The sequence below is a fragment of the Bactrocera neohumeralis genome, chromosome 2, assembly GCF_024586455.1.
Source record: "Bactrocera neohumeralis isolate Rockhampton chromosome 2, APGP_CSIRO_Bneo_wtdbg2-racon-allhic-juicebox.fasta_v2, whole genome shotgun sequence".
Taxonomy (NCBI): Eukaryota; Metazoa; Arthropoda; class Insecta; order Diptera; family Tephritidae; genus Bactrocera; species Bactrocera neohumeralis.
Genome location: NC_065919.1, coordinates 28,326,529 through 28,344,952, shown reverse-complemented (window position 1 = coordinate 28,344,952; position 18,424 = coordinate 28,326,529). Strand labels below are relative to the sequence as shown.

The 18,424-nt window shown below is 36.3% G+C and overlaps 1 protein-coding gene across 1 annotated transcript in view; it reads left to right on the top strand.

Annotated features, from left to right (window-relative positions):
* LOC126767957 (ras-like protein family member 10B) overlaps positions 1-18,424 on the top strand; it is a 179,109-nt gene that overhangs the window by 17,039 nt on the left and 143,646 nt on the right. Inside the window, exon 2 of the mRNA XM_050485790.1 lies at positions 3,072-4,301. The gene's annotated coding sequence lies outside the window, so the exon portion shown is untranslated. The remainder of the gene's footprint in view (positions 1-3,071; positions 4,302-18,424) is intronic.

Genomic DNA, 18,424 nt, shown 5'->3' with positions numbered 1-18,424 from the left:
GAGGCAGAGGCGTGGAAAGTGTTTCGTCAGTTCATTCATACAACAACAGATATTTATGCAAACTGTGGCGTTTCTTTCCAAAGAAATAGATGCAATTACTTCAAGCGATACAAGGGTTGCCTTCTTTATTTCGGGATTCGAGAACAAAGCAAAATATTAATCCTCTTCAAGTGTCGAAAAACGTGGACCTCAAGTTCATTTTTTCGCACGGGAATGAAAAGAGTTTCCTTGGTGCCTAGTCAGGAGTATACAGTTAATGACTCATTAAGGTGTCATATACCTTTTTTTAATTTCAAAAAATCGAAATTTTTTTATGGCTTTATCTTAAAGAACAACTCCTTGAGAACATTTTTTCAAATTTTCGAAACTTTGGTGTTTTTTGAAAAATGACTTTGCGGTGACATGGATTGGCGGAAAACTATTGAACCGATTTTCTTCAAATTTTTTTTTAAATCTTCGTAATGAAATTTTTCTGTACTTGAACGATCGACTTTTTACGCACAAACCTTTTTTCAACGAAATGAATTTTTTGGTGAAATTTCTAGTGACCAAAGAGTTCATTTTTTGCATAAAACGTTCCCGTGTGCACAAACAAAAAAAATCATGAAAACGATCATTCAAACACAAGGAATTACACTAAACTAATGTAATTTGTTTACTTTAATGGTTTCAGTTGACTTGTTCGACCTGGGGAATTGTCACCGCAAGGCTCTGCCAAAAAAAGGCCTCTAAGGGAAACAGCCACCCATTAAAAACTATTTGATATTTTTCCACGAAATTTCGCACAAACATTGTTAATAAAGTGTACGATCAAAAAATAAAAACATTAGTGTAATGAAATAATTGCTACATGCCTAAAAAAAATCCAAACTTGCCGTTTTTTCTTCGACAAAGAAGGTATATAACCCCTTAAATTGATGTTTTCAGTGCTCAAAAATGCAATTGTTTCATTCAGTCAATGTGTGAGGGCTCGCATTGTCGTTGCGGAAAGTGATCCGTTTTCGATGGTTGATTCTCTTGATTTCTTGAAAGACGACTGGCAAGAATTGGTTGTTTGTCACTCAGAAATTATTTTTCTACGTTGTTGTAGTGGTATAGTTGCGTCATGTCTAGCTTGTCGGTATATTTTAGTGTTTCTTCGTTAGCTTAAAGTTCATTTTGTTAGATCTAAACTAGAAATAAAGACTTTTCATTTTATATTGTATTCAAAACATTATTTAATTTTGAAGCATATATCCATAAAAAATTTTGGACTTTAGAGAAAAAAAATCTGCAGTGTTTCATTATCTTCCCAGAGTTTACAAGTGTGATGCTCTTTCCCGCTTCTAACTACAGCCAACTCTATCCAAATGGTTCAATACGTCTTTATAACGAAGTCGCGCAAGTTTCAGCTATACGTACATAAAACGACTTAATTTTTTTTGTTTCGAAGTAATTTGGGGTTGATAGGAGTGGTGAACATTACACCTTTAGAACCCCTGAACATCTATATTCCTTCGTATTTCCTCCAATAAACTCATTAAGAATTGAACATATAGACCACAAACTTGAACTCGAAGCAGGAACTGAGTTATAGGTATACCATACTCTGTCTACTATAAAGACTTTACATATTGACCGTGCGTGAGTTCTGCAGACTTCTGTTATTATACTGCCAAATTTTATTTCGAACTTCGTGAGGTGTTTCAGCCAAAATAGACCAACGAAAAGCTCCACATTGGTAACGCCCTTGGAAATTATCCTGCAGCATTGAAAATTTAATTAAGGCTCAAGCTCAAGCAATTCTTAAGCTACCTACTAAAAGAATTCGAGGAATGGGGTTGTCGCGTGACAGCCTACGCTGACGACATTATTCTTATGGTTAAAGGAAAATTTGTAAATACCATTTATGAGCTAGCCGAATCGTATTTTATTTATCAGCAGGTGCAAGATCGCAGTTGTGCCTTTGCCTCATTAGGTAGCTCACGTCTTAAACCTGATGTTAAATGAAATGAAATACCTAGGGCTTATCTTTGATAGAAAGCTTTCAGATATTGAAGAGAGTGTTAGAAAGGCATCGTTTGCTTCATATACTATTTTTGTGGAAAAGCTAAAAGGAAAAGGTGGTGTGGTGTTTTGGCTCTTCGAAACTGCAGTCAATCAAAACATGTTCTATGGTGTATTCGTCTGGTGGATGGGACTCAAAAAGACCACACTTGCCAAGAAGGTTAATCGTGTTCTAAGTGTAGCTTTCATCGGCATCCTCAGTGCAATGCGGACTACAGGTGAGCATTCACTCCGACAACAAGGCGGCGATACTCGCGCTGAGCTCCCTAATTGTGCACTGAAAGCTAGTCAAGGAGTGCCTGTCCTCACCAAAAATAGTATTCCAGCTACTTCATCAAAAGACTCGTTTGGTTGTCTGGTAATAGTGGAATGGCTGGCAACTGCAAAGCCGACGAGCTAAGCAGAAGGGACACCCTTGTTGGATCTGCATTGACATTTTAAGTTCTAGCACTGAACCAATGGACTTCGAAGACGCTTAGCAGGCGCTTGTCGATGTTTGGCCTAGAGTAGAACGCAGGAAATCTTTTGAACTACTTGATATTAGCAAAGTTCATCTTGCTGTAATGCTGAGCATTAATTCATACGTATTCATGCGGAAAGGCTAAAACTCCGAAGCTGCCATTAGCTAACATAACAAGTTTGAGTTAGGCTCGAAACGTTTTGTCGATTGGTAAGAGCCTTACGATTTATTATTAAGGAGTTTTAGATAACACAATGGACCGACGTTCTAAGCCGATCTCAGTTGGGCAGCTTAGAATCCTGTTAAGGTCGACCTCTTAACCCAATCTAACACTAAGGATGGGACTTCGTCTGTTTAGCTCAGTGAAGAAGCCTTGGCACTAACAGCCACAAAACAACAATAAAAATAGCATCAAAACAATAAAAACAAAAAGTAACCACAAACACCAACAACAATAACGAATAAATGCATGGCTGAAAGCAATTTCTTTGTGATTGTTTCACAGCACAGTTATTTAAAAAGTGTCGCAAAAATACAGTTATTCATATATTTAAAATCTTTCTAGGAACATCATATGAAAAGGAAATTTCAAATATATTCCACTAAAAATTTAAACAAAGCCGCCAAAGTGGGCACCACATTTTAAAGCAAAACTTTAATGACTAAAGTGGAATGCGATGGAGTAAAGTGAAAGAGTAATACCGCAACCATAACAACATGAAGCATGAAAGTTCTTTTCACACCTAGCAGCAACAATAACAGCAACAACATTGTCACCACTTATACCCGCAGCCGCATCATTTTTGCGCTGAGCAAAGTGGCTACGAGCTGAAAGCAACACATCGACTTCCGGCAAAAATTTCGCACCTTCGCTGCGGTTGTGGGCGTCAGGCTCTAATTACAACAACTGCCAAGCTTTTCAAAAATCAACTGATTGCCTAGCGACGAAGTTATTGCGAGCCAAAGCGCCAGTGTGAGTGATAACGGCAGTTGTTGCCAAGCAAAAAGAGCACCAGCAGCATCAATTTCAAAGGGAATTCCACAAAGCAACAACAAAATTAGCACAGCGAAAAAATAATTACGGTCGCATAAGGAACAACCGTTAGTAACAGTGATTAACCGTGTACATGCGTGTGTATGTGTGTGTGTGTGGGTCGGCAAAAGGATATTGTGTAACCCACATATTATATAAACAAGCGCCGAAATTATTATCATGTTACTCAACGCGAATGAGCTTTATTGCTTAATGACAACAATAAGGTGTGCGTGTCTATTACCAATCGGTGGCGGTGCGGTGCACTACTAAGCTTTTGTAGATAAGAAGATACGAGGACGTACGAAGTGTCGGCACTGGTTGCAGATTCGCTGTGAATTTTTCGGTTTTGATTTCGGTTTGGACTTTGGTTTCGGTTTCGTTTTCGGTTCCGGCTTCGATTTCGGTTTCGATTTGTCTTTCGGTTTCGATACCGTTTCGAATTTCGTTTTGTTTTTACTGTTAACTTCCAGTTGCATTCTCATTGTTCTTGCTGTGTTGTGGAGCTTTATTCAAGTAACTCTCGCGCATGACTCGTTTAAGCCTGAAGTTGTATTGATGAGTTCACCAACTCTGGCATTGTAAAAACAGCTCGGTTTAAGCTGCAAAAACGATGATGTTGTGAAAAAGAAATAAGAGAAGCAAACGGACAGCAAATTCTGTGTATCTTGTGTGGGCGTTAATGTAATTAAATACAACTCTCGTCTTGTTAGAAGCGTTTAGGGGGCGCTTGAAGGGATATCGGATGCGGAAAATACTGAGGTTGGTATGATTTATGTTTCTTTATGTGTGTTTTGTTTTTTCATTTTCATATAACCGTTTAGAAAATTTTTACTTAATTGTGCCCATGATTTTGAAAGTGGTATAAGTCATTTTTTTTTGTTTCGAGATATTTAGAGTTTTGCATTTTAAGGGATTAAAAAATATTCTTGCCTTATGGATTATGATTTTTCGACAGTAAAGTAGTCCCAACAAACAAGTATTTATTATGATTGTGAAATTTATAGCCATTTTTAAAAGAAAATGTGGTTTTGAAAGGTTTAAATGACTTGTACACTTTCAAAATTAACTGCATGACTTTATAAATGACTTATACCACCAATGAAACAATTTTATTAGTAATTAACATTTTATTCAAACTCATTTCATTGTGACTAAGTAAATTATTCATTAGTATTTAGGGAAATAAAGTGTTTGTGAAAAATTGGTGGAATATAGGGTAGTAGATCCATCATATCCTTACGTTTTTCTTTTGTTATTGGTCTAATGTTTGTGTATAATGGAAGTGAATCAATATTTCCGTATATTCTAGGTCTTCCTTTTTTAGGTGAGAGGTCTAATACTTTGAATTCGGAAGTTTTATAAAACATCTTATATGGGGCATTTTTTAGAAATCTGATCCATTGTATTTTTAACCAAGGCACAGCTTCTCCATTGATGTTTTTCTTTCTATTATTCGTTGATTCTTTTAGTTGTCTTGTAGAAATAATATCTTTTTGATCCATTTGTTCTACCGAAAATGGGTTTCTCATCTTACATGATTTTATTAATTGGTTCACCATTATTATCAGATGACTGAACAATTTTTAACTATATTAAAGCTCTGTTAATGTTTCGATTTTGTCCTGAGCAGGCATCACTGTAAGCTATTATATGCTTTTGAGTGGTAATGCCCCGAATGTGCTTTAAGATGCAGGACGCAACTTCCTGTGATCCTTTTGAGGCGATTGTTTCATCCCATGCATACATTTTAGCATCTCCATTGTTGAAATTATGAAACCCTAAATTGTATACATACATGTTGCGCTAAATCTAAGCTACCGAAATAGAAAGTTTTGGATAAGCAAGCGCTTTCTATAGCTCAAATGTGAATCCGTAATTTTCACTCGAGTTATCTTTTGTTTTTTGTATGTGTTCTGTTAAACTTTTTCTAGCCTGTTCGGCACTTTTAAGATGTGAATCATGAATTTCCATAAGATGCAACTTCTCGTCTTCATTACAGGATGCTTCAATTTTTAGTTTTATCGAATCACACTTTTGGCACGTGTCTTTAGGAGGAGTATGAAAATTTAGGTTGAACTCAGTATCAAATATTTTTCTATAAGCCCACTCCTTTACACATGATGTATTATTTACATCACATTTTTCCACATATAGCCCATACATTTTTCGAATATCTAAGTGAGCACTTAGATACTTTCGACCTGAAGTGTGATGTGATCGCGTGTAATGGCTCTCACATGCTGGAAAACTCAGAATATGATCTCGTACTACTTTAATTTTTTCTTCATCTGTTTTTCTAGATGAACTAGCCATTTTGCCACGACCATCCATTCCAATTGTTCCAGAATTTAAGGCACGGCTTAATCTTCCGTTAGATATTTTGAAAGTATCCAAAAAAAAAGTTTTGCAAACAGAAACTTCCGAACTCATACATACATATAGATGAAACATAAGACTCCATTTTGTCATATATCCTTTGTGATTTTTGGGGCGTTTTTGTTTTATTGATTGTTTTCTAATCAAACCATACAGAAACATATTCTTTTTTTCGAAACTTGCTAAATTCCAAAAATATTCGAAATTAACTTTTCTGACTTCATATCCGATTCCATTTAAACACTTTTTGGAACAAAGACAATCTATATTTTCGAAAAGTTTAGCACTCACGGGCTTAGCGTTTTTTGTTTCATATTCCTCTGCATTCCCCTCTTGTGCATCATTCAGTTGATTGCGTGTCCTCTTTCTTGATTTCATTTTGCTTTCTTCCATTTGTAAGGGTTCCGAATTCACTTTTAAACTATGAGCTAATTCATCAGAAGACGATATCATTCTTATTCGTTTCCATTTCTTGGGAGCATTACTTATATTTATTCGCCGTAAAATGTCTACAATTTACTTTAAATAGTAGGTTTTTACATTAAAAGTTTTACTTCATCATACCTGAACCACTATCTGAAGACATGACAAAATTACCTTGTGAACACACTGACTTATACCACTATCAAAACAAACAATATCTGTATTTCAGTTAACAACTAAAAAATAAACACATTTTAAATAGTTAATTTGCATGGCGTGCTGCTAATCTCTTCAGATTATGTTATTTTATTAAGATTTGATTAGTAATAGCTGATAAAATAGATTTTCAAAATTTTTGACTTATACCACTTTCAAATTCAAGAGCTCAATTATACTTGTGTACATTAGGGTACTCCTTAAATTACATGGTGTACAATATTTTACAGTTTTACACACAGAATGTATATATGTAGATACCGCACCGACTATTGGCGTTTTAGATATAACGTATTAATTGTGATAAAAGAAAAAAAAAGAACAAAATATATGAACACGTCACTTTGTGGCATTATTTTGTGAAATTATGTAAAAGTTAAAAAGAAAATATCATTTACATTTAAAGGTTGGATGTTGATTTAGCAAATTCATCACTAAATTCATTCAACCAAATTTTGATTTTTTGACCACATGGAATTTAAGATTGGGTGTTTTGGGAAGTAGGCGTGGTTGTAGTCTGATTTCATTTGTTTTCGCACTGTGTAAAAATGAGTGCCCCTGGACCGTTTATTTATTGGCTTATCGCTCTTATTACTAGTTTTTAAAGGAACCGTTATATGGGGAGTGGGCGATGTTACCACCTGATTCCATCCAGTTTGACAGCATCAAATAAGGTGCTCAAGTAATTTGTCGACGTGCCCACTTCATTTTAATCTTTAGCCCGCAGGTTTAGTATTTAAATTCAGTGCTTAGTAATGGCACTTTATAAATTCTCGTTTAATTGCTGTTGTTTGGCGTGGCAGTGGTCCGATTACGCCCATCAACGAACTCATCCTTATTAACTTTGATTAAAAGAACTTTATATTGATCGAACAGTTTGTATGGCAGCTATATGCTACAGTGATCCGATATCGGCGGTTCCAACAAATGAGCAACTTCATGGGGAGAGTGTGAGAGAGCAAAATTATCAACTTACTAAGACTACCGAAGGTGCTCAATTCACCACTTCGAAACTTAGCACACAAATCCTTGATGATTGATTTTCCTGGGCCAGTAACTCGTTATCAAGGAAATTTCAGCGAATCCAACAGCTAACTGTTATGAAAACAATAGCCTGCCACAATTATTAATGCCATAGAGCACAATAGAAAAGTAAATTTTAAGTGGTTCTACCTACTTTGCTGCATACTGTTTTGCAATGAAGTTACTTGAATTGCTTTGTTGTTGCTTTCTGAATACAGAGATATGCTCAAATTTAGGTGATGAGTTTTGGCGAAACGAACATTTCCAAGGTGCGTGGCGAGGACGCTGGAGCAGGAATTGGGTATAGCTCTACGACTGTAACTACCAACCTAGAAACATAACTGCAGGTACACCCCATTACTCCCTAATCGCACCGCACTTACGCTTTAATAAAGCAATTCTTATAAAAGGCCACATACACATGTTCGCATATAAAGGAATTTTTATCTTAATAACTATTTGTTACAATGATGTTATTCCTATTATATAATTTATATTTGACTTTATCCGATGCAGACGCATTGAGTTATTCATAACTGCATAAATGCCGCTTTAGAACCAACCAAACTATAAATGGCTACCATAAATATGTTCATAAATAGTGGCCGCTGTCTGCATCTCATCCCTACGTATATACCCTATCATTGTACTCTGCAGTCGGTCGCCTCCCAACCCTATCACATGCCGTCCAAGCACACCCATGAATTATTTATTATCGTCGCGACTGAAGAAAATACCGCATAAGTGGTTGCACTCATTCGCAGCCCACAACAATTAGCTATTTACATACGGTGAGAGTGAAGAAATGCGAGTGAGAATAAATACGGCTGAGTGAGTGGGTGAGAATTTGTGTGCTAAGCTGGGTTTTAGGCGTTTTAACTTGACACGCAACCACACGGCACACCAGCCGATGCGTATACGCCGTGGAGCACATATTGATGGCAGTCAAAGTTGACTGTTCTAGTTGAAAAGTCAAAGCTAAATCATGGAGCAAATAATTTATTTTTAAATTTTTACTTTTATGAAATTATTAGTGGAAAACATATAAATATGTTTACTTGGGTAAATAATCAGCTTTTGTACAGACAGAAAGATGGATAAATCCTTAATATTCATCTAAGAATGGCGTTATTTGGATCACTAAATTTTTCTGAATATTGAATTTGATAAAATTATTACGATTATTCAAAAATTAAAAACTATATTTTTAGTTAAAACACATATATCGATACCAACGATTGTGCCCACATCGCTCAAATTCTAGAATAAAATTACCCTAACTTTTCTCCTATCAAAGTTTTAGAATGAAATAATGTATAACTATATAAGGCCCTATGAAAACATGACCTGAAGATATTCGATATTTCAGGAAATCTTCTATCCTTAACTTCTAGCAAAATATATTCAATAAAGTACAAGCATATATCCAGTTTGTATTCATATCCATCATAAATATTCCCGACAGCTTGTATAGTCTTCTGAGGTTAATGTGAAAGTGAAATGTTATTCTAAAATTGACTCGATAGATTAGTTAGTGTCGTGTTATTTCTAGAAACTGCGGTAATCTGTGGTCCAATTTGACTCAAATTTCATAAATTAGTTAAATTATTTACTGAAGAGTGATTGCAAATATCTTTACAAAATGAACTTAATTTAAGTTTGGAAAATAACAATTTTTTAGCTAAAATCTATTTAGAGAAAATAGTAGCGCATTTATCATAAATGTTTCCTTTAAAGCGGTCAAAAGTTTAAGCTTATATTCAGTAGTATTCGGTAAGCTTAATATTCACATTTATGATATTAAAGTCTTCCATATGCTGTATTGCCTACAGTAAACACAGTGCCTCTCGCTCTTCGTTATCTTACGATCATTCAGTTTCACATTAGCAATGTTATGGGTTTTCTTATCGACTTTAGGATTTCAACCTGAATATCTCTTCGTTTTCACTGCATTCCTCTCTCAGCAATTCCCTCTGATGATCTTTCTATCTTTGTCAACCAAAATTTTTTACGAAAAATTGTCATGATTGTAACGGCGTCAAATCGCACGATCGAAGTGGCCAATTATCTGTGCCATTTCGTGAGATAACACGTTCACCCATCTTGGTTTTCAATAAATCGATTGTGGCATTCGCTGTGTGGCGCCGTCCTGTTGAAGCCACATATTGTTCAAGTCCATATTATCCAACTCGGGCCATAAATATTTGGTTATGCTTGATCGGTAGCGATTCCCATTCACAGTAACGAACCACCGGCCCATAAGCCGCACCAAACTGTAATTTTTTTGGGATGCAATGGTGACTCTTGTAGTACGTGTACCCGACCAATAACGCCAGATTTTGTCGCAAAATTCGCCGCAACGACCTCACAGAGATGCAATAACGCCAGATTTTTGTCGCAAATATTCTCGACACTTCTTTCTCTCACTGCCGCATTTTGGACTGTGCCCGTGGATTCAAATTTTTCGAATCTGACTCGATTATGACTGAGATGCCCAACGCTTTCCATGAGAACGACGTATGGCGTCCTTTGAGAGATTGATTCCCTGTTATAAAGGTCAAAAGGGATTCTTCCATTGATATATGTGTTAAAATTTAAATATTTAATTATATATTTCTTCAAATATGTGTTAAAATTTAAATATTTAATTATTCTTCACAAAGTAGCCAGAAAATGTTTGGTTAAGGCAAAGTTCTGAATAGAGTTGCCACCTGTCAAAAAATAATGACGCAAACCATCACATTATATGGATATTAATTTATAAATATTTTAGAATGAAGTTGCCGCATATTTGTACAAAAAAAAATATTTCAATAATTAAAAATCATATTAATGGAAAATGTGTCTTCAATCTCTTGTTGAAAACTTAATAAAATGGGCACAGTATATAATATAAACATAATATATATTATATTCTTAATACGTTTACTTTGCTAAAGAACTGCATTTTTATTCTATGCGAAACAAAAAACGTGTTAGAGATTTTTTACGAGCTTTAATAGCTAACATTAGGCTGTACTCAGTTTTATTAGCTGCTTTTTGTTGTACGAGTATATGCGACACAGCGTTGTATTTCAAGCAACTTTTTTTACTGCCTTCACTATATTTATCAAACGTTCGATAAAATCAAATGTATTTGCAATGAGACGAAACTATTTTAGCAAACACAAATTCATTTAAGGAAAGTGCGACTATGCTCTCACATATTTATATGGGCATATCCGATGTGTTTGCATCCTCAATAAGGCTATATAAATACCTTAAAACGTCAAATATTTCTACACACAAAAAACTACATGAACCAAAACACATACATATATATTCTATATATACATACAAAAGCGCTAACGAACTGTTTGGCACACGGTTGGCGAGGGTAGCGTTGGAGCGACGTTTTTTTCCGGCACCAAAGTGCACTAACGAGTGCTTTCATAAAATACGACCACCGGGCGCTGGTGCAAATATAAATTCAGGCGAATGTCTGTGCCAACGCACACACAAATACACAAATGCATGCAACTGCAAGTATGTGACAAAGTATATAGATTACATGTGCAGATGAGACTATACATACATATATATATTAGGGTGAATCAAAAAAAAATTTATTTTTTTTTTTAAATTGGTACTCGCAAAAATAGGTTCCTAGACACCTCTAAGAAAGCCTCTCCAAATATGAGTTTTTAATTGTAACGGGAAGGTCCTCCGCCTAACGGTTTTCTATTTTTTCTTATTATCAGATAGAAAAATTTATATATCGCTTCCAACTACTTGAAAAAATATCTTGTTAATTAGGTTTTGTAGGAAATTGAATGCTCTAAAATATGGTCTCTTATGATTTTTTCGTAAACCCAACCGTTTAAAAGATATTAACGGTTGAAATTTGACTATTTTTGGAAAAATTCTTTTTTTTTCTTATTAATTTTATAACTCAATGAAAAAAAATTATTATGAATGATGAAACACATAGTTTTGTAGGAAATTTACTGCTCTATAAAAATGGTCTACTATGATTTTTCGATTAAGCTAAGCGTTTTCGAGATATTCATCGTCAAACATCAATGCATATTAGGGTGGATCAAATAAATTTTTTTTTTTTTTCGTTTGGTACTCTGAAAAATAGGCTCCTAGACACCTCTTAGAAAACCTCTCCAAAAATCTATTCATAATAATTTGTTTTCATTGAGATATAAAATTCATAAGAAATAAAAAATGTAATAAAAATAAACAAACTTTAACTGTTAATATCTTTTAAACGGTTGGGTTTACGAAAAAATCATAAGAGACCATATTTTAGAGCATTCAATTTCCCACAAAACCTAATGAACAAGATATTTTTTCAAGTAGTTGGAAGCGAGATATAAATTTTTCTATCTGATAATAAGAAAAAATAGAAAACCGTTAGGCGGAGGACCTTCCCGTTACAATTAAAAACTCATATTTGGAGAGGCTTTCTTAGAGGTGTCTAGGAACCTATTTTTGCGAGTACCAATTGAAAAAAAAAATAAAATTTTTTTGAATCACCCTAATATATATATATATATATATATATATGTTTATGCATATGTGTGCGTATGCATGTATGTATGTAAGTACCGTTATGCACGAGCTTTGAGTTTGCCCGCATTTCTATTTACTTTAGGGCCACTCTGCAGTCACCGTATTTGCTCACATGTAGGTTTGTTGGTAGATTTATATATATGTGTAAGTGTGTGTTTGTGTGCGTTTTCAACGCAATTTCATGCAAGTGTTTGATTTGCGGCAGTTGCAGCTCATACAAGTGCAGCGCGCGGCGGCATATGCGATTGCATGATTTTCAATATCCACGACAAATATTTTACCAGCCATTATTCGAACTGCAAGCGCTTATACATACATAACCACGTGCATACATGCTTGTATGAAATTGAATTCGCAAATGTGTAGAAGTCGTCAGCAAATACTTTCACTTGCCGTAAGTAATTAAAATCGTCATTCCTATGAAGCCGCTACCTTAATTAGCTCAGCAAAGTTATGAACCTTTTGAACTTTAAACTTACAAAAAGATTATTTAAAAGACATTAGAAGACACGATAGCCCTGCACGGAATACAATTATATATATATATACATATAAGCTACCTAATGCCCTATGAACAGACTATTTTTGATCATTTGTTTTGAGAAAAACAACAACGTAATAGAATTTCTCTCTTTCAAGCTTTACTGGACGTGTATATGAATTACGATAGAGTCATGTCTAGAAGTTCGCGAAAGTGAGAAAAGTTCTCTGATTGCCATTCACTTGAGAGTGAATAGAAACAACCCTTTTACTTATGGCCCAAGCAGCTCACGACTTCCGGTCGTAGACCAAGTATCCTCTGGGTAGCGAAAGAACATCCGTTTGCAGGCGAGCTTAAATGAAAAGGCGAAACATACCCTCCACAGGGTTGTGCACTGAGTTTGGCACCCGCCACAAGAAAAATTACAAACAGCCTCAGATGAGAGACTCCCCTTTTGATACACGGCTATAACCGCGTAAGCGGTGTCTACACCAGTTTTTTTTCTCTTTTTAAGTAGGGGGAAGCATCAAAAGGCGAAATGCGGAACTTTAATCCGCTAAACCTAACCTACTCCCAACTCCAGACTCTCCCACGGGACCACCTGATTAGGTATTACTTCGTGGGAGTGATAAGACTTTTAAGTCTCCTCTATGTCACGGACTGACGGACGCCTATTCTGCTCTATATATTTAAGTTTTGTCATGACTGAAGCTGCCGCTTCGCTGACAGCTTTCCAGTTCTCAGTGGACTTGCACAAAAGTGTCGTAAAATTTTCCACCGTAAAACTACTACCGAGTGTAGTTTTAAGTTTTTCCCTTGCACTTAAAAAGCGAGGGCAATAAAAGAATACATGCTCAGAGTCTTCAAAGCACTCTGAACACGTCGGACAATTCGGACTAATGTCGTGCTGGAATCTGTACAGGTAGCTTCTAAAGCACCCATGCCCACTAAGTATTTGGGTTAGGTGGAAATCTAGGTCCCCATGTCGTCTATTGATCCAAGAATGGATGTCCTATATCAGTCTGTAGGTCCACCGTCCTTTGAGTGAGATTTGCCACCGCTGCTGCCATATCGTTAAGCTTTTCATTCTCTCTTCTCTAATTTGTATACTCTATCGTATTCATCACCCTGGATGTCAATGGGCATCATACTGGCTATTACTTCAGCAGCATCACTTGAAATTGTTCGGAAAGCACTGATAACTCTTAGTGCCGACAGCCTGTGCACTGTGTTTATTTGTCTGGCATATGCTTTGATGCCTAGCACCTGGATCCATATTGGAGTCGCATATAACATAACCGATCTCATTGCCTTTGCGAGTAATAAACGCCGATTGGAACGCACGCAGCCTTTATTTGACATCATTCTAGATAAGGCGTTCAGGATTTTATTCGCTTTACTTGCATTGTATTCTAGGTGATCCTTAAATTTGAGCCTTGGGTCTACTATTACTCCCAGATATTTTATTTGAGGCTGTGAATGAATCTCGCACTATCCAATGGTGAGACATATTCTTTCTTCTTTGTACTTATGAGCAAGATTTCTGTCTTTTGCTCAGCTAGTTCTAAACTCATTGATGAGAACCATTGGCGCAGACCGTTTATGCACTCATTGCATTTGCTCCGGAGGTCGTCAAGATGTTTAGCCACTGCTACCACAATAAGGTCTGCTATGCAAGAAATTTAATAGCTTTCGGTTGGTGTCTACTTGGCACCCCATCATACATTATGTTCCATAGAAGGGGGCCTAGTACCGAGCCTTGCGGAACCCCACTCGAAATTGAGTAGCTCTTAGTGCCTTCATCTGTAACGTCGCCTGTTTTTAAAATAACTTATGATAATTTCCATAAGATATTGAGGAGCACGTATTTCATCTAGAGCTTTGATTATGTTTGTCCACTTTGCTGAGTTAAAGGCATTTTTCACATCCAGGGTGATCAGCGCACAATATTTTTTTGGTCCTCCTTTCCATCGCTTGCCACTTACTGCGCATTTCGCTGTGTCAACGACATCGTATAGTGCGTCAATGGTGAACCTATTATTCATGTCTTTCTGATCATCCGCCGGCTTTCTGGATTGCTATCTCCAAGCGGTTTCTAACTATGCTTTCATATACTTCGTCAATAGTGTCAAGCATACACAGAGGTCGATATGAAGATGGTTCGTCCGGAGGCTTTTTGGTTTAGGAAGTAGAACCATTCGCTGGACTTTCCATTGGTCCGGAAATATTCCTTCGTGCGTGCTTAAAGCATTGGACAGTTTTACGAATAATTTAGGTTTCAGTATCTTGGCTTCCTTTAGGGCTCTGTTTGGAATGCCATCTAATCCAGGCACTTTGCTGCCTTTGATTTTTCCGGCTATGGCCAATATTTCTTCTTCACTAACTAGCAGTTGATTCCTATCGTTCAGTTTGTATGGCAGCTATATGTTATAGTGGTCCGATATCGGCGATTCCGACAAATCAGCAGCTTCTTGAAGAGAAAATGACCTTTGCAAAATTTCAAAACGATATCTTAAAAACTGAGGGACTAGTTCGTATATATATAGACAGACGGACAGACAGACGGACATGGCTAAATCTACTCAGCTCGGTCTCCGACCCTTCCTTCTGGGTATTACAAACTTTGTGACAAACTTAATATACCCTGTTCAGGGTATAAAAACAAGTGAAGAAGCCTGAGTTCAAGTATAACTGAATATTTCATACTTCGGCTGCACCGAAGCCATTTTTTTTTGCATAGCAGGTACAACAAGTTTTTTTCTGATTTCAATCAGTTAGTCTATATTACAGCTATAAGCTATATTTGTTCGATCTGAATAACTTCTTCACAAATTGTAGCGATTCCTTAGATAATAACATGAGTTCAATTTGGTGATGATACCTTGAAACATAAAGTCCTTCTGAGAACATGTGCTTTCGGAAAGCAAAACACGAAACCTTAATCTGCATAAGACATATGAGGGAGTGACTTTTTAGGTTTACATCATGTGTGTGATATTCTCCAAGTGCTATGATCGAGCGATTTGGAATATCAAGTTTCCATAAAAAGGCGTTTAAGGGGGTATTCTGGTCCAGAAGCATGAATTTCAGATAATTTTTAAAGTGTCATAAAAAAAAGGCAATTAATATTTTTACTATCCATTTTTTTATTAGTTATTTGTTAATTTTAGAAGAGTACAGAAAAAAATTAAAAACTAAAAAAAGTAAAAAATGTCAAAAATTATGAGCTGACGAAGTGGGGGGCTCTTAAAATTTCCACGTGACCATACCCATGATTTTAACCCTCCTAGTTATCTGAAACCAAAAAAAAAGATTATTAATCTAGAATAATGTCGCAATGGTCTGAACTACGGAAAAGTGGAAAAAAAATTTTCACAAAATGGCGACAGCCTGAAAAAAAAGTTTTTTTGGATCACTTTTTCTGACTATTTCGGATTTTTTAAAAATAATAAAAATAAAAATTTGGGGATGGGGAGTTTCATGTAAATCGGTCCAGTAGAACCTGAGAAATCGTGAGTATCGTTCCGAAAAAGTCAGTTTTGAGAAAAACGCGTTTAAAATTTAGCAGACAAATCTAGAGAACACGGACGCCACGTCACAAAATCGGCTGTAAAAATAAGTCAAGTATATTTTTGAAAGTCTAAACTTTCAAGATATGCAAAAAAAAAATCGATTTTTTCAAAATCCTAGACAAAAATACCCCCTTAAAGTTTTAAGTTCAAGAACTGACTGATCAAACGCACAGGGAAAACACTTTTGTCACTATTCTACTAAATAACGTTCACAAAACCATAATGCGTACTTTAAGCCAAAAAATTTATGTTTTGGTTTTTGAAAAATCCTAGACTCGCCTAACCTCTTTGGATGCCTTTTTCGCATATGACTGGATTGTATTCTACTTTCGGCGCTTTCTTGCTCACTTTAGTTTCTGGTCATGGCAACTCCATTTCCAAGAGTTGTTTAAATTGAAGAAGCAATCAGCTACCAAAATTTTCTGAAGCAAAGCACTTATTTTTTGAATTAGCACAATTAGTCGCAATTTGTAGGAGTCAAGTTTTATGTCATAACTTTGAAGTCGTAAATAATTTCGTCTATCTTGGAATCGGCATTAACATACACAATAGCATCAGGCTCGAAGTCCAATAACTCTAGCCAACAGTTGCTACTTCGGACTGAGTAGGCAATTGAAAAGCAAAGTCCTCTCTCCACAAACAAAGAGAAAATTTTATAATGACAACATCTGATGAGTCGGGGTTACAAGTTTTCGAAAGAAAGGTTTTACGGGAGATTTATGGTCCTTTTCACATAGGCAACGGCGAATGCTGCAGTGGATGGAACGATGAGTTGTAAGAGATATACGACGCCATTGACATAATACAGCGAATTTAAAGACAGCTGCTATGCTGGCTAGGTCATGTCGTCTCAAAGGATGAAAACGCTCCAGCTCTGAAAGTAATCGACGCAGCACCCTCTGGGGAAGCAGTGGAAGAGAAAGACCTCCACTCTGTTTGAAGGACCAGGTGAAGAAGGACCTGGCTTCGCTTGGAATCTCTACTTGGCGCCAAATAGTGAAGAGGAAGAACGACTGGCGCGCTGTTGTAAGCTCGGCTATAACCGCGTAGCGACGTCTACGCCAATAAAGAAGAAGAATAAGTTGCAACACTGTATTTTCAACCATGCCATAATGCTACCGAGTTCCGCATGCACGACTTCAATTTGTACTACAAAATAAATAAATAACCCGAAGCAAGTTTACTCTTTTCGGCTGTCAGCGTGTAACACCGCATTGTTTACCAACCATTAGAAGAACCATTCATTCTATTTTCATTGCGCGCCGAGCTGCACCAACATTCAACGCTCAGCAGTGCGACCGAGAAAGTAAATAACGAATACACACACACACACCCACACGAGTAATGTCTTCATTATGAGAAGTGAAAATCATTTTTCATTTTGCTGCATTTGTGGCCAATGCAGCATCAAAAGCTTTTGTCCGCCATTGTGATAGTGACGGGTATTTCGGAAATGGACGACGTGAAGGTGTTGCAACACTCAAACATTGTTGAAACATAGAACTAAGCCAACATTAGCGGACACCCTCAAAAATGTTCAAAATTCAGTTTTTTCGTTTTTCGTTGAAAGCGCCAGTGAATTTCAGGTTCTCCCAACACTACATTTTACATTCTTGTAACATGTGACGTTAATACACTCAAACGGGTTCTTATAGCACAATGCCATAAAATCATAGAAACAGATATCGGGTAGCATCAAAGTGGTCAAAAAAATTGTTGTAGAGCATCGAAACACCCCAGGACCTTTGCGTCCGGCAGGAATTGTTTCTATCTCCCTCCGTCTCTCCTTCACCGGGAATAACGGACAATATCATCTGAGTCATTCACTTTACAATTTATATATCAATCGACAATGACGATACCAGATTACAACTTTACCCAAAAAGTGGTCTTAAGATTTGACACCACATACCAACTACTGTTTATGACCCTAAATAACGAATATGTGGACTTTAGTACCAATAATAATAATGTCGTCGGGTACTAAAAGTAATTTAAATCGGTTCAGTACTTACCAAATACCTGATTAAATTTAATTTTATCAACTTGTTGACTTTATACCATAAAATCGATCAAAAAGTAATCTGTTTAAGCGAACACAGTATTCTGGACGTTCTGTGGTTTGTACTCTACTTTGATTTTCCATCACCCAACGATTAATACATCCGCCGTTTCTACCATGGTCGGGTAAACGTAGCCGAAACGGTCTAGGATTTGTAGTTAGTCAAGAA